This window comes from Pan troglodytes, chromosome 3 (genome assembly GCF_028858775.2).
Source record: "Pan troglodytes isolate AG18354 chromosome 3, NHGRI_mPanTro3-v2.0_pri, whole genome shotgun sequence".
Taxonomy (NCBI): Eukaryota; Metazoa; Chordata; class Mammalia; order Primates; family Hominidae; genus Pan; species Pan troglodytes.
Genome location: NC_072401.2, coordinates 65053283 through 65076725, shown reverse-complemented (window position 1 = coordinate 65076725; position 23443 = coordinate 65053283). Strand labels below are relative to the sequence as shown.

The 23443-nt window shown below is 34.8% G+C and overlaps 2 long non-coding RNA genes across 2 annotated transcripts in view; one reads left to right on the top strand and one right to left on the bottom strand.

Annotated features, from left to right (window-relative positions):
• LOC129143737 (uncharacterized) overlaps positions 1-21553 on the top strand; it is a 28669-nt gene extending 7116 nt beyond the window's left edge. Inside the window, exon 3 of the long non-coding RNA XR_008547533.1 lies at positions 19312-21553. This is a non-coding gene — a long non-coding RNA (uncharacterized LOC129143737). The remainder of the gene's footprint in view (positions 1-19311) is intronic.
• LOC104006094 (uncharacterized) lies at positions 11038-19343 on the bottom strand. The gene is made up of 3 exons (XR_679662.4): positions 19167-19343; positions 16243-16700; positions 11038-14767 (listed from the first exon to the last, which is right to left on the bottom strand). It is a non-coding gene; the product is annotated as an uncharacterized LOC104006094 (long non-coding RNA).
• Positions 21554-23443: the final 1890 nt, after the last annotated feature.

Below are 23443 nucleotides of genomic sequence, written 5' to 3'. Positions count from 1 at the left end.
GCCTTCCCACAGGTATTACCTGGGTTCTGCCAAACACAGATAGTAAATGATTGGCTTAAAAATCTCTGAAATGAGATTGCAGATTCACCTTTTCCAACCTCTCCAGAGCTGGCATATTGTGACCATTCACGTTTATTTATCATCATGACCATTATCTTTATTCTGACCCATTGTCCCTGTATCTCCTTCACATCCAGCCATTGGCAATACCACCATAAACATATTCGTGGCTTGTACGCACTTTATTTAATTCTGATGTTCTATTCTGAATCATGCAATATTCTGATACAAGGAAAACTCTTTTTTCCTACTTTCTCTAATATGCTACCCATACAAGACAATGACTAAGAGATATAATTTAGAAGATGTACCTTTTTTATAACTTAAGAGAGTTGAAGTTCTTTCCTAAAATTAGATTATAACTTGATATTTAATTTTTCATTTAGAAAGATTTTCCAAGAGGAAATTAAGAATTATCGTAACCATGTTTGATTTTTAAATACATTCTTTCTTCATGCCTTTTTTCCAAGAAAATGACAGAAATGTTGTCTGCTGTACACTTCAGAAGAAATGAAAAGCAGAAAACAAACCTTAAGACTGTATTCAAATTCACTCAATTTATTTAAGAAATATTTGTTTAGCACTGATCATGTACTAGGAAAAGCGTTACAAAAAGACTCCTTTCTTGAGGTGTTTTGAGTCTAGTGAAGGAGACAATCAATAAACAAGAAACAAAAAAAATAGTAATTTGTATATTATATTTCTAGCAGTGCTTTGGGAAAAAAAAATCGTTTGTGGTGTAGGGAACTTCTGGAGGACTGATATTAGGCAAGCGAGTTTGTTACACCAAATAGAGTTATTATGGTTGGACCTGTTAAGATTGAAAAGATATTTTATTAGATTGTAATTTCAATTTCAAATACTGCATGTTTGTATGTAAAAAATAACAAAGAAAAGGTAGAACATGTAAAGCTACTCTCTACTCCAACATCAATAAAACCATTATTCATTCCTTAGATTTTACTATACCTTTTTTAGGTTTCACCTAGATTTGGAGGGGCCTTCTAAATGATGTTTTGTATTATCTTTCTATATGTGTCAATCTACCTACCTATCTATGTTAAAGCTGCAGAAATTTCAAATACAACTTCCCTTTATAAATGGGAAGCACTCCACAGTGGACAATCCTTTTTAACTAGGACATGAAGTATCAGCCAATTTAGCCATTTGTCTACACAGAAAAATCTGCTGTTCTAAAAAGCATTTCCTAAATAAAGATTTAGAAGCCTAAAATAAAATACTTCAAACCAGGAAAACATATAACAGCTCAGGTCTTATTTTAAAGTATCTTTTTCCTGACCCCCTGAAAAACAGATAATGCTAGTTTATTGTTTTTCTTCTTGAAATCTTCTTCCTATACATACAGTCAACTTCAGGCACTAGATTGTCTTATAAATATTAATTTGTAGTTAATTAGTCATTTTATTTGAAAGAATGCTAAAAATGTCTGGTCTGTCAAAGCATGCATACTAATTATAAGTAAACGCACCTTCACAGCCTTCATAAAGAAATGATAGTTTAATCTTAGTACTGTCACTTCTTATTGGAATGGATGATTCCTGGCAGCTCTGTGTCAAAACGAGTTGTCAGAGGGGATTACTTCAAAGACTCGGGTTCTTAATTGACAAAACAATAAGACAGAAAGACAATCCACAGTTCAATGCATAGCCCCATTTATATGGAGTTTCCAACGCTACATTCTACACAATTGGTAACTTTATATTTGAATAGAATAAATCTTAAATTACAGACCAGGATTTGGGTCAAACCTTAGCAGTCCCTAAAGGCATGTAATAATGTGACCTTGCTTACATTTGATTTGTTTTAATTACCATGCAGCATGGGTGAAACTACACTTTACTACTCACAATAATTGTTATTTTATTCCAGCTCTTCTTGTACTTCCATAGTATTGTAAAATACTTAGAAAAATATCTGGTAGATAAAAGCGGCTATCTGCTCTATTTCAAATCTTAACCATATACCATTAGGCACAGCATGGATGGAGATCTCCCTCCTTTCAATTATTAACAGATTTCTGTAAGGTACTAGGTAGAGCTTTGGAAGAAAACCAAAAAAATTTTTACCTTTCAAACTAATGGTGTCTTTTTTTTTTATTATTTATACTTTAAGTTCTGGGATACATGTGCAGAATGTGCAGGTTTGTTACATAGGTGTACACGTGCCATGGTGGTTTGCTGAACCCATTAACCCATCATCTACATTAGGTATTTCCCCTAATGCTATTCTTCCCCTAGCCCCAACAACCCCGACAGGTCCCAGTATGTGATATTCCCCTCCCTGTGTCCATGTGTTCTCATTGTTCAACTCCCAGTTATGAGTGAGAACATGTGGTGTTTGGTTTTCTTTTCTTGTGTTAGTTTGCTGAGAATGATGGTTTCCAGCTTCATCCATGTCCCTGCAAAGGACATGAACTCATCCTTTTTTATGGCTGCATAGGATTCCATGGTATATATGTGCCACATTTTCTTTATCCAGTCCATCATTGATGGGCTCTTTTAAACTTCTAATCCTAACACTAGAATGTGTTAGCACAATACTAACTGTTTATATGTACATTCATTCACTCCACAGTTACAAGGAAGGTGTTATTACTATCTTTAATGTTTAGATGATAAAATTGCTGCTTAGAAAGGTTTAATTGTCCTAAATCACCCAATATAAAAGTGAAAACTACAGGTTTGCATATAAATCAGCCTGTGATGAACGCCCACAGTTTTAATCAGGGGGCAATATTAGTTTATAATATTAATGAATATATTTTTCTTTTTAGAGAATTTCTGACATTCTATTCAAAGAAATTCTGGAAATTATTCAAATGAGAAGTAATCTTTTTATGTGAGGTACAAAATAAGTAAGCCTGTTTGGAAATTTTGTAAAATACATTGATAACTACATGCACAACAGAAATTTGAAACTCACTCTTTTCTCGATATCATGCGCCTTCCTCCTATTGTATCTCTCAGTCCTCTAATCTCCCTCAATGTGCTCCAGTGGCACAGGTCTCTTTATGTGTCCTGCAAAACACCAGACATAACTTAACACTGTTGATGTTGACCTTGATCACCTGGCTGAGGTAGTGTTTGTAAGGTGTGTACAAGATTAAATTTGTCTTGGAAACCTAGAGAATTCATGTGAGAAATGCCCACTGGAAAATTAAAAGGAATGTTTGTTGGAACTATAGGAGTTGGAGAGGGAGGGAAGTTTTTTGTTTTTTGTTTTTTTTTTGAGAAGAAGTCTGGCTCTGTCTCCCAGGCTGGAGTGCAGTGGAGTGATCTCGGCCTACTGCAAGCTCCGCCTGCCGGGTTCACACCAGTCTCCTGCCTCAGCCTCCCGAGTAGCTGGGACTACAGGTGCCCACCACCATGCCCAGCTAATTTTTTTGTATTTTTAGTAGAGACGGGGTTTCACCGTGTTAGCCAGGATGTTCTCCATCTCCTGACCTCGTGATCCGCCCACCTCAGCCTCCCAAAGTGCTGGGATTACAGGCGTGAGCCAACATGCCCAGTCAGAGGGAGGAAAGTTTTTAATTTAAATTTTGGAACTATTGCTTTGAACGGAGTTAACAGGGGCTTTCGCTAGTTTATTTGTTTTAAGACTTCTATGAGACATTAACATGTCAATAAACATTGTGAATTTTCAGGAAAAACATATAATATATGGTTTTCTCCACATTTATTTGGCCAAAAAGAAAAATAAACATATTTTCTATATTCTGCTTATTAATGTCTAAAACTAGTCAAACTTTCTCACTTTACACATGCAGAAACTGGTATTAAATGCTAATTAATTCATTCAGCCAGGTGCAGTGGCTCACACCTGTAATCCCAGCACTTTGGGACGCCAAGGCAGGTGAATCACCCGAGGTCAGGAGTTTGAGACCAGCCTGGCAAACATGGTAAAACCCCATCTCTACTAAAAGTACAAAAATTTAACTGGGCATGGTGGCTGGTGCCTGTAGTCCCAACTACTTGGGAGGCTGAGGCAGGAGGATTGCTTGAACCCAGGAGGTAGAGGTTGCAGTGAGCCAGGATCATGTCATTGCACTCCAGCCTGGGCAACAAGAGAGAAACTTCATCTCAAAACAAAAACAAAAAGAAAAGAGCTAATTAATTTATTTACTTACTGTGTGCTGAACACCTCTTGTTGGGCAGCAGTGATACTTTATTCCCTTGATAACAGTGGTAAACCAGACAGGGATGCTTCTGCCTACACAGCTACACATGGCTCATTACACCATGCTACCTCAAAAAGATGGGAATTTGGAAGCATAATACAAGTTAAATAGTATTGTTTAACTTTTAACTTACCTGGCCCTAAAATACAATATTGCATTGAAAAGTGTTTATTTGTCCTATGGTTGAGAATAGACACACACTTAGAAACAATTAAATAGTTACTCATTGGAATTGGCTTTACTATAAATAAAATGTTAAGGTCCAAAATAAAATTTTAAAGCATTTGTAGAAAATAAATTACTTTCCCTTTTCACTTTTCTTCCTCTGGAATATGTACTCTGCTCATCAAGGTAAAATAAAATAAAGCAAAATATATAACATAAAACAGAATTAGGACACTTCACAAGGTGTACCTAAATAAGTGAGTGAATCAGCATACTTCTATTTGTTTGATGTAGCAGACAATTACATTATTACACTTCATAGAATAAACATAGTTAACAAATCATGCACATTGTCTCCCTATTCCTATTCAGAGGATCACACCGTTTGACTATATTTTTTGGTGAGTATTTCCATTTGCAGACTCAGAAATCAGAATTGTACTTCTGTTCATTTTGCTCCTCTCCCTAATGCTATTTAGATTAATAAGATAAATACCATCCTAAGTCATTTGCACTTGGCCAAGGTAAAGTACGTGGAATGAAAACTTATTCTTTCCATCCAATACAGTTCTCATTGCAAGGAGAAAAAGGAGTAAATGTGGAAAATAGGGAAAAAATAAACATCTTAAGGTAATATTCTGATTCATATCATTATTTTCATACTCACTTTATTTTAATACTAAAAAAATACTATTTATATTACCTAAACATCCTAAACCCTAAATCTTGTTTTGCAAATGTTCTGAATTCTTTCTCCACTTACACAAATGTCACTTGCAGACTAATTTTACTTTCGAACCTAAAGTCTTTTACAATTTTTTCCCTTGAGTAGGCCATGCAATATTTTTATTTATTTTTAGGTTTTATTTATTCGAGAGTTTTTTTTTTCAAGATTTAGGCTTAGTCTTGATAACTAATGTACATTGTTTTCAATGTAGTAGGATTGTTCTGAACATGTCATTTACCAACTCCACTCATCTCAGTTAGGTTGCCAAAGAGAACAAATGAAAGTTATAAAAAGTATTAATTATTTATATGTTATCATGTTGTGAGTGAAACTGAACTGATTGAAATACAATAAGTCTAGTATAAGAATTTTGGAGTTAGAAAGAACTGAGTTGACAGCTGGGTCTACTACTCATTAACTGTGCTCTGCCCTTGACAAGTTAATACTTAACTTCAGTTCAAAATCTATAATATAAGGATGAATAGCTTTTGCAGCAATAAATTTAAAATGTATGAAAACTTGGTAGGATTATATATCAGAGTTTTAATCTGTGTGCTTTTCTCATCCCATTTTCTATCAATTTTACTGCATACCCTTTCTCTTTTTCTACCCCTCATAGTTGTTTGAGCCCTCTATTACAAGGCTAGCACAAAGGCTGTGAATATTGCACTGGTCAAAAAGATTCATGTTCATGTTTTTAAAAAGAGTTCTTCAGGCAGCAGAAACTAGATTAATGTTTATTTAAGGAAGTAATAGGAAAGAAGGAGGAGGAACACCAGGGCCTTGGAAACTCAAGTTCTCAAGAACCACAGAAGAAAAACGGAGTTATTCATCTTTGGTGAGAGAAGTCGGTAGAAGACCAAATGTAGGTGGTTAGGTCCAAGTACTGGAAATCCTGTGGAAACTAATTCAGGGCCAATATGCACATTTTGTTACCATCCTTTGGCCTGCAGCAAATCAACTGCCTACCGATTGCTCATCCTGGATTAATGAATGCCTCATTGTGTTTGGGAGATTTTTAGGGCATTAATAATTCAATCAATCTTCAAAGCCTATGGAATAGAGGTTGAAAGAACTTGGACTTCTTTTTATATAATAGTATGGAAAGGGAAAGTTTAGCTCCAAAACATAGGAACAAAGCAGAGTTCCTTTGAATTTTCTTCCAATCTAGGCTGCAGTAGAATGGATATTTGCTTCTCAAAAGACTTGGAATGAAGGACCAGTTTTCTTTTTCCAATATGTTACAAACTAATAACTTTGTAAAATACAGGGGAATATGCCCTTATGGCTAGAAGTAGAAGTTGCGGTTGGTAGGTTTTAAAATATCAAGATACATATTGCCCCAACTGTGTATTCAAAATATATATATCAAAAATATTCAAGTATTCAAAATATATATCTCAAAAAATCATGTATTTATATGAAACTAATAACATAAATATTTGATAATCAACCTCTTAACAGAAATAAATTAAACTAGCAAAACAAGTATTATTTTATTGAGAGCATTCTGTTATGGTTAATTACAAAGTAATACATTCTAAAGAAACTTTGTTATATGTAGGTATACCTCAAAGATACTGTGGATTCAGTTTCAAACTACTGCAAAAAGCAAATATAATAAAACAAGTCACATGAATTTTTTGGTTTCTCAGTGCATACAAGATAAGTTATGTTTACATTATACTGTAGTCTGTTAAATGTACAATACAATTTTGTCTAAAAACAATTTATATACCTTAATTAAAAACACTTTATTGCTAAAAAGTGCTAACAAGCATCGGAGACTTCAGTAAGTTGTAGCGTTTTTGCTGGTGGAGAGTCTTGGGTGTTGATGGCTGCTAACTGATCAAGATGGTGGTTGCTGAATGGGATGAATGTGGCAATGTTTAAAAATAACACAAACATAACGCCTGCCACATGGATTGCCTCCTCCTTTCACAAAAATTTTCTCTATAGCAGATGGTGCTGTTTGGTAGAATTTTAATCAAGTAAACCTTTTTTCAAAATTGGAGTCAATCCTCTCAGTCCTTGCCACTGCTTTGTCAACTAAGTTCATAAAATGTTCTCAAATCTTTGTTGTCATTTCAATGATGTTCACAGAATCTCTACCAGGAATAGATTCCCTCTCAAGAGACCACTTTCTTTGCTCATTCATAAGAAGCAACACTTCATCCCTTCTAGTTTCATCATGAGATTGCAGCAATTCAGTCACATCATCAGATTCTAATTCTAATTCTACTTCTCTTGCTATTTCCACCAAATCTGCAGTTACTTTCTCCACTAATGTTTTGACCACTCAAAGTCATTGATGAGGGTTGAAATAAACTTCTTCCAAACTCTTGTCAATGTTTGCTTTTGACCTTCTTTCATGAATCATGAAGTGCTGAATGAAAACTAGGATAGTGAATAATTTCCAAAATATTTTCAATTTACTTTGCTTACATCTATCAGAGGAATCACTATTTATGGTGCTAAAGCCTTTTGCAATGTATTTCTTAAGTATTAAGACTTGAAAGTGAAATGATGCCTTGACCTATGGGCTGCAGAATATATGTGGTTTTTATCAAACATGAAAACAATATTAAATTGTTTGTACCTCTCCATCAGAGAGCTCTTGTATGAATAAGTGCATTGTCAATGGGCAGTAACATTTTGAAAGGAATCTTTTTTTCTGAGCAATAGGACTCAACAGTGGACTTAAAATATTCACTAAACCATACTGTAAACAAATGTGCCATCATCTGTTTGTTCAATTTATAGTGTTGACTATATTACTTTGTTGTTCCATTTATACAGGTAAAGTAGAATTAGCATAAACCTTAAGTGCTCTCAGATGTTTGGTATGGTAAATGAGCATTGGCTTCAAATTCAAGTCACCATCTGCATTAACCCTAACAAGAGTGTCAGCCTGTCCTTTTAAGCTTTGAGGTGGGGCATTGATTTCTCCTCCTTTCTAGCTGTTAAAGTCCTAGATGGTATCTTCTAATAGAAGGCTGTTCTATCTACACTGAAAATTATTTGTTTAGTGTAACCACCTCTATCAATTAATTATCTTAGCTAGATTTTCTGTATAACTTACTGTAGCTTACATCATCACTTGCTGCTTCACCTTGACATCTGGTGTTATGGAGATTGTAAGCCAACTTCATGAACCAACCTCTGCCAGCTTCCAACTTCCCTTCTGCAGCTTTTTCACCTTTCTAAGCCTTTATAGAATAGAAAAGTGTTATGGCCTTGCTCTGGTTTGGGCTTTGGGTAAAGAGAATGTTGTGGTTTGTTTGAGGCGTGAATGAGGTGAGGAAGAAAGAGTGGGGAATGGATGGTCAGTGGAGTAGTCAGAACACACCTAATATTTATCAATTAAGTTTGTCATCTTATATGGGCTCAGTTCTTGGTGCCCCAAAACAATTAGAATAGTAACATCTAAGATCACTGATTACAGATAACCATTACAGACAAAATAATAATTAAAATAACAGACATAATAATAATTAAAAGCTTGAAATATTTTAAGAATTACAAAATTGTGACACAGAGACATGAAGCGAGCCCATGCTATTGGAAAAAATGGTGTCAAAAAACCTACTTGATGTAAGGTTGCCACAAAACTTTGGTTTGTTAAAAAAAAGTATTTATGAAGCACAATAAAATGAGAAATACCTGTAATTTCCAAGGAAAATGGAGTACTGTGCATGCACAAGACATTGTATAGATGTTGGAAAGGAATGTTCAGATTTAAAAGGATTAGTTGAAAGATACATTAAGTTAAATTTAACCTCATAGAAAGTGGCATAAAATTGGAGAGTTAAATTTTTCTATTGTAATAAGAGTTTTGACTGATTTCTTATTACTGAAAATTATATGTATTTTAGAAATAAAAATTGTTCCAATATAGACTTCTGGAGAAATAGCTTTGAAATAGAATAGTTGAGTTTTCCTTCTAGTTGTATTAAGCAGCTGTGTAGGTACTCACAATATTTGTCACATATTGTCATTAGTAAGAGATTGAATATCACAGTGATCTAATGACATTTTCTCAGTTTAGATCACTTTGTCAGTACATATTTTTAGTTTACTTCAAGGTTATTTTTTGAGTAAATAAAAACATTTTGCCAGTGTATTCATCCTCCTATTTTATGTACTTTCCTTGAAAAAAATAATTTGGTGTTATCTGTTCTTTATTAAATCACAGTTGCCTTGCTGAACTGTAAATGAGCTTGTAACAATTCAAGATTTGTGAAGTAAACGTGAATTAAAATATGTCTGCCTTTATTGACGAATGTGCTTGTATATTTGGATCAGTGAAGATTTAGAAGTATTAGGAAAAGAACTGTTTTAGAAATATAGCTCAGCATTAGAAAGCAACAGAATTGTACTACCTGGACTTAAACTCTTGAGTGCAAAAGATGCATTCACTAAGCAAAATATGATAGATTGTAGAAACATCAGAATTGTTTTGAGTGCTGAGTCTGACATGCTGAAACGTTTAGAGAATTTTCAGAATATTTAGCAGTTCATTCCTGAAGATGAGTTAACAAAAGTATCAGGTAAATTATATCATTATTTCTCCCTTTTGGAAAACCTGTTGTTCTCACTTTGATACATTCGGTGGCAAAATTCTATGTAAGAATGGAAAGGAATATGCTATTAAAATTTAGTCTCCTACTAAATGTATTATTCTATGTTTGACACTCCTTAGCTAAGAAGAAGAAGCTAATTGTTAGAGTTAGGGGGAATCTGAGATGGAGATATCCTATTATGAGTTTCATTATCCTTGATTCAGAATCTGGTGTATATTTTTCCCTAATGTGATTTCTTTTTCTCTTAGGAACTTTCTTCCTTCTAGTGATTTTAAACCTTTGGGATGCTTTTCAATCTTTTTCCCTCCTCCCTCTATCTCTCCTTTCCTTCCTTCTTTCTTCCATCTTTTTCTGCTTTTCTTTTCTCTGCTTATCTTTTCCTCCTATACTAAAATAGCATCATGATACTTATTTTTCATTCTTGGTTCTTCCTTTAATCAGAACAACGAAGGTAGCTTCTGGGGTATAGTTTATCTTCTGCTATCTGGGTCCTGGTCACATTTGTGAGAATTCATAGAAGTACAGAATTATCATTTGTAAATTTTCTCTATGTAAAATTGCAATCAAGTATTTTTAAGTGGCCTACATTTATTCTGGATTGAGCATTCAAGCCTTACCTTCTTTGATAATATTTCTAAAATCCCTTCACCTCTTTATAAAACATCTTATTTCTGAAGGCCAAGCTCCTCCTTTCTCATTCAGTTCAATGATTATACTCTCAAAGATTATCCTACTTATATTTCCACCATTGTTTTGTTGTTATTTAAGTTCTTCATTAGCAGTGGTTTACAGTTGGTTACTACTGGAAAACAGTTTGTAACGTTATATTAAAGATGAGTTTCCCTAAAAATTTTAACTTGTTCAAATTGACTGTATATGAGGACATGTGAAAAACTCTAAAGGTGCCTTTCAATTATTCATTCCCAGTCTGAGACATAAAAGGTACAAATTACATTGCCATCACAAGAGCAAGAATGCTATCAAAGACGGCTGGAGTTGCAAAATAAACTCCCTTGAGGAGGCTTCCATAGATCGATGGTGGGAAATACATCAAGAGGAGTAACTGCAATGGATTGAAACATAGTATGTCAAATTCCATTAGTTTATTAAGCCACTAAAATATTGTAGATTAATTACCATTGGTACTTTTGGAAAATGTCTAGAAATAACTTGTTTGAAAAATGACAAATGAAAGAAAACAATCAAATATTTATCTTGATTTTTATTTCTAAATTTACCATAGATAACCAAATAATTCTCAAGAAAATGTGTCTCTCTTTAGAATTATTGTAGTTGGTAGAAAAAGAAGAAATTATATACAAATCCCATTTTATAAACTCCTAATAAATTTCTTGATTTAGGCAATAATAATAGCCACTAGTATGACGAAAACAAAGACAAAAAGCTTATTTGTACCTCTAGATGAAAAAACACGAGCCACCTATAAGGCATTCTTGCATTAAAAAAAAGAAAAGAAAAGAAAAGAAAAAGATCTAACCTGAATCTAATTATAGTCCTTATATTTCAAAAGTTTAGAAAGAGGAAGGGGTAAGAAGGAGGAGGAGGAAGAGGAGCAGGATGAAGGAAAGGGAAAATGGAATAAATTGTACATTTTAAAGCTATGAATCATTAGTTCAAATAAATATTTCCATTCAAACTTAGAACTTCAGATTTTTTTACCCTAATATGTTAAATCCTACATCTGTAGCTCCTGTCTCTTACCTGAAAAACTTAGTGACAAAGGTGCTATAGTTTGAAAGTTTGCATGCCTCCGAAATTCGTATGTTGCAATCTAATCCCCAATTTGTTGATATTAAGAAGTGGGGCCAGGCCGGGCGTGGTGGCTCACGCCTGTAATCTTAGCATTTTGGGAAACGGAGGCGGGCGGCACACCTGAGGTCAGGGAGGCAGAGGTTGTGGTGAGCCGAGATCCGCTATTGCACTTCAGCCTGGGCAACAAGAGCAAAACTCCGTCTCCAGAAAAAAAAAAAAAAAAAACAAACAAACAGTGGGACCTTTGGGAGGTAAGGAGATTATAAGAATAGAACCCTTCAGAATGGGATTAGTGCCATTATAAAAGGGGTCTGAGTGAGCTTGTTTTCCCCTTTGCCCTCCTGCTATATGAGAATGCCTGAAGAAAGCACCATTTATGAAGCAGAGGGCCTTTACCAGACACCAAATCAGCTGCAAACTTCATCTCCAACTTCTCAATCCCTAGAATTGGGCTACACCCAGCTAAGCCATGGGAAAGGGACTGTCCAGAGCCTGGAGGTTCATTCCACAAGCCAGTGTGTCTAGAAGTTGTAATATTGAGGAGGTTCATTCCACAAGCCAGTGTGTCTGGAAGTTGTAATACTGAGTCAAAGAAAATTATTTTCAAGACTTAAAATTGAATGTTGTTTTTCCCCTTGGGTTTTAGACTTACTTGAGACCTGTTACTCCTTGCTTTCTTCTGATTTCTCCTTTTTGGGAACGAAAAAGTTTATTCTACGCATGTTTCACTATTTTATGTTGGACGCACATAACTTACTTGATTTTGCAGGCTCACAGCTGGAGAGAAATTTGCCTTAGGATAAATCACACCTTTAATTTCACCTCTATGTGATTTAGATTATATTTAGTTGAGACTGGACTTAGACTTTAAAGTTTATCTTGAAAAAGTTAAGAAATTGGGGCTACTAGAATTAAATTAATGTACTTTGCATGTGAGAAGGACATTAATTTTGAGTGGCCAGGGGCAAATGCTATGGTCTGAATTTTGTGTCCCCCCAAATTAATATGTGGAAATCTAAGCCACAATATGTTGGTATTAAGTGACAGGGCCTTTAGAAAGTGACTAGGTGTTGAAACTAATATTCTCAGGAATGTGATTAGTTCACTTATTTAAAAAAAAAAAAGAGATTTAGGTGAGCTTGCCTTTCTCCTTACCCTTCTATCATCTAAGATACAGCAAGAAGGTGCCATTTGTGAAGCAGAGAGCCCTCATCAGATAATGAATCTTCTGGTGACTTAATCTTGAACTTTCCAGCTTTTAGATCTGTGAGCAATAAATTTATGTTGTGTATAAATTACTGAGTTTAAAGTATTTTTATAGCAACCTGAATGGACTAAGACACAAATATAACAAAAGGATTGCCCATATACACTGACCTTTTTATTCTGTTGACAGGTAATTTCTTTTTTATTTTTGTCATATTTTATTTATGATTATTATTTTACTAATTATTTAAGATATTTCAAACCTATTAACAATTTTAAGACAGTAAACTTCACACATGCATACATTTTAAACATTTTCTACCATCTGAGCTCTATCTCCTTTAGTTCAAATCTTATTGCTGTAATTTCATGTCAATTACTTCTCGTTGAATAACTAAACTAGATGAATATAGAGTTGCCAAGGCAGCATTAAATCAGTTTTCCCTTGCACAGCTTTGCAGCAGATGTATTGTGCCCATCTGGCTGATCTGCTGCTCGTGTCCCTTTGCCTTTATCTTAATTAGTTCAGACTACTACAACAAAGCACCCTAGACTAGGTGGCTTACAAACAACAGAAATTTATTTCTCACAGTGCTGGAAGCTAAGAAGTCCAGGATCAAGATGCAGGCAGAGCAGGTGTCTGGTAGGGCCCAGCTGCCTTGTTGCACATGGACATTTCTGAGTGTATCCTCATATGGCAGAGAGCAGATAGAGAAAAAACAAGCACTCTCATGTCTTGGATAAGGGCACTAATCCCATTCATGAGGACTTTGCCTCATGACCTCAGTACCTTCCAAAGGCTACACCTCTTAATACCATCATACTGGGAGTTAGATTTCAACATATAAATTTTGGAGGAATGCAAATATTCAGTCTGTAGCAGGCTTATTGTGATTTAAGGGAGTGCTACTTAACCCTAATGTGTACAACTGAGAAAACTGTAAAAGTGAGGATTCTGACTTAGTAGATTTGAGGTGGGGTTTCAGTTTCTGTATGTCTAACAAGGTTCTATGAGATGGCGCTGCCGCTTGTCCCTGAATTACACTTTGTGTAGCAAGAGTTTAAGATTTTCTGTGATAAGGGATTTTGTTTTCAGATGAGTAATATGCTAGATTTCCCCTCTTTATCAATTTTCTTGTGTTTGGGTAGGTAATTAAAAGGATAGCAGTACCAAAATTGAGGTAGCTGTTTTTCCTGGGTTTTGTGGTCTGATTTTTTCTTACCCTCTTTACTGATGGTATCTCTAAGCTGTCATTGGTAAGCTGGTCCTCTTCACAGTGTTCATCTTCATTCCTAGTGCATGTTCTCTCTCATTGGTCTACCTCCTGTACCTTAGCCATGGCTGTCAGTGTTCTCAGCTCAGGGAAGCTTAACATATAGTGATAGAGAGTAATAGTATTTTCTCATTTAATAAGAAAGAAGCTACTGGGTTGCTTTCAAGGAGAGCTCTCTAACTTCATCTTTTCCTGACTCATCATTTTGGAGGTGGCCTGACTGTCACCATTTTGGAGGTAATCTGTTGTGGGTAATATGTATTAGAGTTATGATCGCTGCATATTTTCTGCCTTCAACTGCAGCACCACCTGTAACATTTGTGGCCTCTGTACTTAATTCCCTTTAACGACATCAAACCTCAAGCCTTTCCACCTCATAAACCACAGAGTTGCTTCCTGGTTTACCTTCTTTATAACAATCTACTGCACATATTATCTTTCTTAGTGTGTTTCAGTTAATTATATCTTAAATATTTCTTACAGTACACGTAACTGAAAGATGCTGTGGATTTGAGGTTACTGGGAGCTGCTACTTTATCTGCTCCTCATCTCTGCCCCGGGTGCAAAGCTTATTTTCTGAGATTGAGAGAGATCCAATAATGAGTGGCACCTGGGTTCCTTCTTCACCGCTCAGTCATGGAGATGATGACTAAGACCCACTCTAATGCCTGCAGGTCCCCTTCATGGTGACATTGATTAGGCCAGAGATGGTGGATCCATTCAGGGATTTCTTGGACTCACCCTTTACTTCCAGAACCGGACTCAACTTTTGTTTTTATATCTGCAAAAATTAGAAAATCATGCCTACTTTACAGGAGAAGTAGAGAAAATATTTGCAAAGCACATAGCAAAAACCAAGCATACAAATACTTGCAGGAAAAAAAGTAGATTTTAAAAATGTTTATGAAAAACTTTTGTGAATTCAGAAAAATACGATTGTTATCGTAGATAGGTTGTTAATACCTACTGATCACTTTTCTTTTCTATAAAATGATTGAAAAGCAGTTCATATACTGCAGAGGAAAGCTAGTATTAGTACTGTTCTTCAGTAATCAAGCTCCCTAGATATGTGGAGGTAACTTGATAAAGAAGATAATGATTTGCATCTCTTGGGAGATTTCATTTGCCTCTTAGAGCCCAAGATTACCAGAAAGGCATTGTGTTTTGACAGATAAATTTCAATTGGACACATTTTAGATCAACACATAAATGCCTTAAGAAAATACCTTTTTTGAGTATAATGTTTGACAATCTTGTTCCAAATTCAGTTTTCTTTCATACGATAAAGTTTCACATGTCAAGAAAGATAGTCAAGGAACATTGTTAGGTGAGACACAAGGAGGATACCAACTTTGCCCCATGATTTGAACACATTTATCCTTGGAAGCACCCTTCATCCTTCCCATTTTAGCTCTATGTACCCTGTGATATTTAATACTTCCCACATACACCTAGAAGATCTATTCTAATGCAAGTGAACAAAGAGGAGGAGGAGGACTGTGAGGCAAGGAAGTTCATGTGCAGGTGCTGAGAAATCTGTAAGGGTTCTGGTGTTTTATCTTTTCTCTGTTCTCTGATGACCTTGGGATATAAGGTCACTATGGTGAATGAGGAGCCAGTCATTTCTAGAGAAGCTTTTAAGATAATGTATGTTCACCTTCTGATATACAGAGATAGGCTACATAAAACATCTTATGACTTTAAACACACTGGAGCTCACCTGATAAACAGAGAAGCTGTTTCTATAGAAATATATGATGGGTGAAAATATCTCCAATGATAAGGTCTAAGCTTCTTCAATAGTAAAGTGTATTCTGTAGTAACAGGCTTTGGGAAAGTTCCAGTGTTTATAATAAAGATGAGTTGAAAAGTTTAAAATAAATAAAAAAATGTGTAGATTAATTGCTAAAGAAAATTATATCTAGGTAACAATAATAGAGGTTGTTTTAAATGTGATTAAAATAATATTCCATTAAAGGTAGCAGAGTGACATGATCTTTATAAAGTGAATGTTCAAGTTGTCATGCCCATGTTTCTAAGAAAATATGGCCAAGAAAAATAATTTCTAAAAGTGGCCATAGAAAAATACGTATTCTACCTTTATGGTAATTTTTTTGTGGTGCTCCTTTTTGATAATGAGTGATGCTGTTGAGATTAAAAGTCCCTTCCTTCGTATGGTCTTTGGAACTTTGCCTCTACTCTATTAACTCTCTCACCTAATATTAGGAGAGTGATAGCACTGACTCCCAATCTTACCTGTTAAATAAGTCCACAACAGCAGGTGAAATTCCTCGGGCCAATTTTGAACTTAGTAGCTTCGATTACAGGGTGGTTTCTGCTTCCATTTGTTAACCTTTCGAAATTCAGCTTGATGCTCTACGTACTGATTCAGCCAAGGTTACTGTGCTATTCATCTTGCCATAAATTACATGGATAAACTTTTAAAAATCTCTTTAGCTTAACTGCGTTTGATCTTCTCTGGATTATAATAGAAAGAATAATACTTATCCAAGATTTGGCAGTATTATCTTGTTTTATTTTGGAGGGGTGGAGGAAGAGGTGTAGAGCAGGACAAATTCAGTTGAAAAAACTTTTTGTTCGCATTCTTTCATGAGCCTTTTAACTGATTTCCATGGTATCAGCAACCTCTTCCTTCCATTCAGTCCATTGAAGCAATCTTTGAAGTATGCATATTTGATCAGGATAGTCCTCAGCTAAACAAACAAACAAACAAACAAACAAATAAAGAGTATTTCAATGGTTTTCTATGGCCAGTTAATGGAGGTCATAATAAAAGCCTACCTTGAAGACATTACAGGTTTGGTTCAGACAACTGCAATAAAGCAAATATCAGAATAAGTGAGTCATGGAAAATTTTTGATTTCTCAGTGCATATAAAAGCTATCTTTACATTATACTGTAGTCAATTAAATGTGCACTTGCATAATGCCTAAAAAACGACATATATAACTTTATTTAAAACTATTGCTAAAAATTGCTAATGATCTGAGCATCCAGCAAGTTGCAATCTTTTTGCTGGTTATGGGCCCTGCATTGATGTTGATGGCTTCTGACTACTCAGGGTGGTGGTTAGTGAAGGTTGCGATAAATGTGGCAATTTCTTAAAATGAGAAAACAATGAGGTTTGCCACCTCAATGGACTCTTCCTTGCGTAAAAGATCTATCTGTAGCATGGAAGGCTGTTAGATAGCATTTTACTTACAATAGAACTTTTAAAATTGAAGTCAATCTTTCAAACCCTGCTGCTCTACCAACAAAGCTTGTGAGATGTTCTAAATTCATTGTTGTCATTTCAACATTATTTACTGCACACTCTCCAGGAGCAGATTCCATCTCAAGAAACCACTTTGTTTGTTCATCCACAAGAAGCAATTTTTCATTCATTCAAGTGTTATCATGATGTTGCAGCAATTCAGTCACATCTTCAGGCTCCACTTCCAATTCTAGCTCTCTTGCTATTTCTGTCACATGTCGAGTTAATCCCTCTACTAATGTCTTGAACTCCTCAAAATCATCCACAAGAATTAAAATCAACTTCTTTCTAATTCCTGTTAATGTTGATATTTTAACCTCCTTCTATGAGTCACAAAAGTTCTGAATGGCATCTAGAATGGTGAATTCTTTCCAGGAAGTTTTAATTTACCTTGCCCAGATCTATCATAGAAATTACTGTCTGTGGCAGACATAGCCGTCGGAAACATCTTTCTTAAATGATTGGACCTGAAAGTTAAAATTCTCAAACCATGTACTCCGGGATAAATATTGTTTTAGCAAGCATGTAAACAACATTAATTTCCTTGTTCATCTCCATTAGAGCTCTTGGGTAACCAGGTACATTTTGAATGTGCAACAATATTTTGCAAGAAATATATATTTTTCCTGATCAGTAGATCCTAGTAGTGGACTTAAAATATTCAGTAAACCATGATGATATACTTTCATCCAGGCCTTGTTGTTTTATTTATGGAGCACAGGCAGAGTAAATTTAGCATAATTTTTAAAAACGCTAGGTTTTTGAAAATTGTAAATGAGCATAAGCTTCAACTTCAAGTCACCAGCTACATTAGTCCCTAACAAAAGAGTCAGCCTGTGCTTTGATGCTTTGAAGCCAGCCATTGACTTCTACTCTCTAGCTATGTAAATGTTAGATGGCATTTTCTTCTGATAGAGGGCTGTGCCATCTATACTGAAAATCTGCTTTTTAGTGTAGCCACCTTCAGTAATCATCCTAGCTAGGTCTTCTGGATAATTTGCTGTAATTCTACTTCAGCACTTGCTGCTGTGCCCTGCATTTTCATGCTAGACATCGGCCTTTTTTCCTTAAGCCTTATGTACCAGCCTCTGCTAGCTTCAAATTTTTCTTCAGCAGATTCTTCACCTCTCACACCCTTCACAGAATTGAAGAAAGTCAGGGCATTGCTCTGGATTATGCTTTAGCTTAAGTGAATGTTGTGGCTACTTTGATCTTCCTTCCAGACAATGAAAGCTTTCTTCATATCAACAATAAGGGTGTTCTACTTTCTTTCCATTTATGTGTTCACTGGAGGAGCATTTTTAATTTCCTTCAAGAGCCCTTCCTTGGATTTACAACTTAGCTGATTTTTTGGCACAAGAGGTATAGCTTCCAACCTATCTCAGCTTTAGATATACTTTCCTCAGTAAGCTTAATCATTTCTAGCTTTCGATTTAAAATGAGAGACGTGACACTTCCTTTCACTTGAACACTTAACAGGTCATTTTAAGGTTATGAATTGGCCTAATTTTAATATCATTGTGGGAATAATGACTTCCTTCAGAGAATAGGGATGTCTGAAAAGGAAAGAGCAATGAGGGTGTGGCCTGTCAGTAGAGCTGTCAGAATACACACAGTATTTGTCGAAAATTTTCCATTTTACACAGGTGTGGCTTGTGATACTCCAGAACAATTGTAATTTTAAAGTCAAAAATTACTAATGGCAGATCACCACAACAGATATAACAATAACAAAAAAAAAGTTTGAAATAATGTGAGTATTACCAAAATGCAACACGGACACGTAAAGTGAGCACATGCTGTTGGGAAAATGGCGCAAATAGAATTGCTGAACGCACAGTTGCCACAAATCTTAAATTTGTAAAAAAAAAAAAAAAAAAGGGAAAATAAATAAAATGAGGCAAACCTGTATTCAGAATCCTTGTTATACACAGTGGAACCTGGGGCAACCCTGCCCTTTTGGGCTTGAGTTTCATCATCTGTACAGTGGGGCTGGAGGCAGGAGGGTTGAGTGAGCTGACTTCTAAGGTCCCTTCTGGTTCTCTCTCCAGTGACAACGGCCTCCTTGAGCTTCCTACATGGGATGCCTGCTGCAGAACTGTCCCTTAGTGAGCAGTGGTGAAGAGGATCTGCAAAACGGGATAATCTTTCTTGAGCAGGGAGGTGAAAGAACCCAGCAATGGCATGGATGGATGTCCTTGGAAGAATGGAAGGCCCCAGTGTGGTGGGGTGAGGCTTACATAAAAGCACCCCCAAATGCCATTCACTTTCTTCTTCCTTCCTAAAATAATTGAAACTGCGGCTATTTGTAAGCACCTGGTCTTTGCCCAGCATTGTAACAGAGGCTATAGCAGGAGGCCAGACGTCCAGCTCCCCAGGGAGTAAGGGGTCCCATGGACACAGCCTGATGGGACCAGCCATGATGGCGGGCAGAGCTGTGTCTGGAAAGGAGTCCAAACACCAAATTCTAGTATTGGGATCTTCATGGTGATCATTTGCAAGGCCTCAATTCTGCCACAGGCTGTTCTACTATTCCTTGTTCTACTGTTCCTAGCTTTTTCTTAACACTATTTGCTAAATGCTCTTCTTTTGGCCATATAAAACTGTTATTCCTCAGACTACATACTTATAATTTGTGTGTTATTTTTCATTCTGCCCTAAAGTTCTAAAGTCCAGAAATGCCTTTTCATATCTTCGCTATATACACACACATATATGGAATAGCAAACTGTGATTCTCTCCTTGAACCACCCAGGAATAATAAATATGTGGACTTTTTGAAGGTAGAGACTGTGGCTTGTCAATGACTGTAGAGTTAAAAAACATGAGTTATTTCTTTTGAATAAGTAGGACAACTATCACCAGTATATTGTAGGTACAATCAGCTAAACTCTTTTTCCCACAAACGCTGGATAAACTTTTGTGATCACAATTACTGACATAATAATAGTTTTCCTTTCACTGGGAAAAGTCTTCTGCAATTTTGTGTTCATTTTGCCTTTTTGCCTGTTTACTGCTAAAAAGCGTGATAGTCAAATTGTCTTCTCATTCAAATTCTTAACGTTATGTTGTGATTTAAAATCAGAGACAAAAACACAGAGCTGCTTATTTACATTTCTCTAATTTTTTTACCTAACAAAAAAGAATAAATCATTCACAGACATCTGAAGAAAAGTTACATAATTTTAAAAAATTATTACATGGAGAGCTACTAAGGGTATTGAGTGAGTTAAATATCCAGGAATTGATGGCTCTGGTCAGTCTCATTTTACAGAATCACTGGGGAGTGATTTGCATGTTTTGAATTTTTAGAATTTACTTGATAAAATAACATGCAAATGGGGAGAATAAAGACAAGAACAAATTTTAAGTGGCTACCTAGAGAGCCAAGTCTTAAATTCTCCAACCACTCATTATTCCTGAGCTTGAGAATAAATCAATGAATCAAGATAAAGCATGAGTGAAAAGGAATAATACTGGGATAGCCACCAAAGTTTATTTTAGAATAAAGAAAAAAAAAACAGACTGAACAGTTGTGTATAGTAGCACTGAGAACATTAGAATTTCCTTCTTTTGACCCTTCTAGATATACTTATTGTAATTGTGTTTGGCTCCAGCACTCCTCTTCTTGTTTTTACTTTGAATTAGGTCCAGACTTTTTAGCTCCGGGGAAGCTAGGAGTAGTACTAGAATTGCTCTTTCACTTAAACAGAGCTAATTGGAGCTACAATGTTATTCATAGACTGGAAATTAATGATGGGAAAGACCTGTTAGATCATCTCTTCCATCTGATTCTGGCAATACAGGATTATTTTTTACATTGTGTCCTGGAATATTCTGCCTGGTTAATTTTAAGTGACTAAAATAATGGTGCTTTCACTATTTCCCTTGGGAGACAATTATGTAGCCTAATAAACTTCACTCAGGACATCAATTTGAAGATCAGCCCAGGTTTTCTTTTCACTTCGTTTCATGCCATTACTTCTACTTATACACCCTTGGATCACCCTAAACAATTCATTTTCCTTATCCATTCAATACAGCAAATTTCCTGGCTACCATCCTAAAAGAACTCCAAGGATGGTTTCATTTGCATTTCTGAAAAAGGCTATGGTCTTGCTTAGTGGTGAAGCAAAATACAGCTATTCATTATTCCATGAATCATGCTTTTCCAAAAGGAGGCAAAGGAAGGCTTTAAAAAATAAATAAATAAAAACCCACACAAGAACCTAGCATTTGCATTATATCTGCACCTTTAATTAATCAGCTTTAAATGTATATTAAAACTTTCTTTTTCTGTGACTTTTAAATATATCACTTCTATTAGATTTTCCACTCCCCAAAATCTTATCATTACAATTTATTTTTGGATTCTATGTTTCTCCTTCATCACAATGTTCACTTGTTCTCTAAGTGTAAACCTATTATTTTTATTCATTCATTTTAAATATACTAAAACATTTTAAATAAGTATGTACATTGATTTCTTGTGTCATTCAAATGAGCATACATCTGATTTTGTATTATAAAACAATAAAGTAGTCAGTCATGTACAGTATCATTTAGATTTTTGACTGAAGAAAAAAGATTAGGTCTCTATAGATGATAGATAATGAAAGGAAAGCATTATTACTATAAATGAAATGCAATAAAAGAAAAATATTTTTGCCATTATTGCAAATTTATTAGGAGAGTTAATAGATTTCTGGGGCTTGGAAACAAGCATATTTTAAAATTCTTGTAACAAAATATCCTTATGCCTATTTTATAGAGAACTGTTTCTAAATGGAAAAGTTATGACCTAGCTACACATTATGTATATCGTAATAAGCAATAAGAATAGTAATCATTGTTATTTTTGCAAGATGAACTTATTTAAGATAATATAGTTCATGAGAATAAACTACTCACCCATGTTAAGTAAAATAAATGATGTTGCTCACCAAAATGAGGCCATAGAAGCGATGTATTATAATAAGACTTCTCACAGGAAATCAGCTTAGAGAGTTTCAATATATTTCAGATAGATAAATTTTAAATAAATTTAAAAAACTCACATGTAATTCCTATTCTCAGTTTAAGTACCCAAGGGACAAATTCAAGAGTAATTAACTTAAAACATAGGAGTTGCTAAATCTTCTGCAGATAAACACTTTCCTCTATCTTTTTATTTTAAAATTTCCATGGGATGTCATTCTGACTTTTTAAGACCAGATCCAGTCATTTCATTAATTTAGAGTTCAGACAATCTTTGTTCCTTTTTAATATCTATCTATATAGCATTTTCTTGTTCAAGAGTCTTCTACTTTCTATGTATTTTTATAAATTTTAATGACTTTAGGCGGGGGTCAAATTATTAATAGAACATCTAGACTGAACTGCTAAAACAAATTTTAAAATAGGCAACTGCATACAGAGTTAAGAAGTGCCATACTCTCTTAGTTCTACATTTTTGGGGTAAAACGTCTGTATTTTTCAAGACGGGTTTCAACATAATTTCAATTTTTCTTTTGTTACTTTGAACATACACCATATTTATCTCACTTAAAATATTTTGTCAGTATTAAACTAACATAAACTAAAACCTATAGTATATTTTTAAAATACATAAATGCATTTTACGTAGTTTATGCGAAAAACAGACTTCTACTCTTGTCAGTAGGAGAAGGAAATAAAAGCACTCCCCCATTGTGTGCACTGTTTATTTTATACTGAGAGACTTAAGTTTTTTTTTTTATGTATTCAAGGAACTCAGTTAACATTTACACATTTGTTTTTACAATATTACTAATAATCAAGTTTAAATAGGAATCTTAATTTGTCATTTTAATAGAAAGTGAAACAATTTTTCTGGCAGTGAAAGTCAAAGAAAGAAGGGGAAAAAGTAAGCAATTGGATGTATAAAATGACAAAGGAAGGAGGAAGAGTGAATAGTGATATCTTTTCAGAAAGTGAAAAAGAACATATGAAATGCCAAGTGACTTGACAAAGTTACTGGGCCAAAGTTAAAGTTCATATAAGTGCATATACATTTTTTTCTATTACATAAAGTGAACTAGTTGTTAAATGTAAATGTAACATTATTTTAGTAATTTATTTCCTCAAAAATCTTTCTTATATTTTCTCTGTTCAAAATTATGTTTGTTTAAATTTACAGATTTGAACAAATTTTTCTGAGTCTGA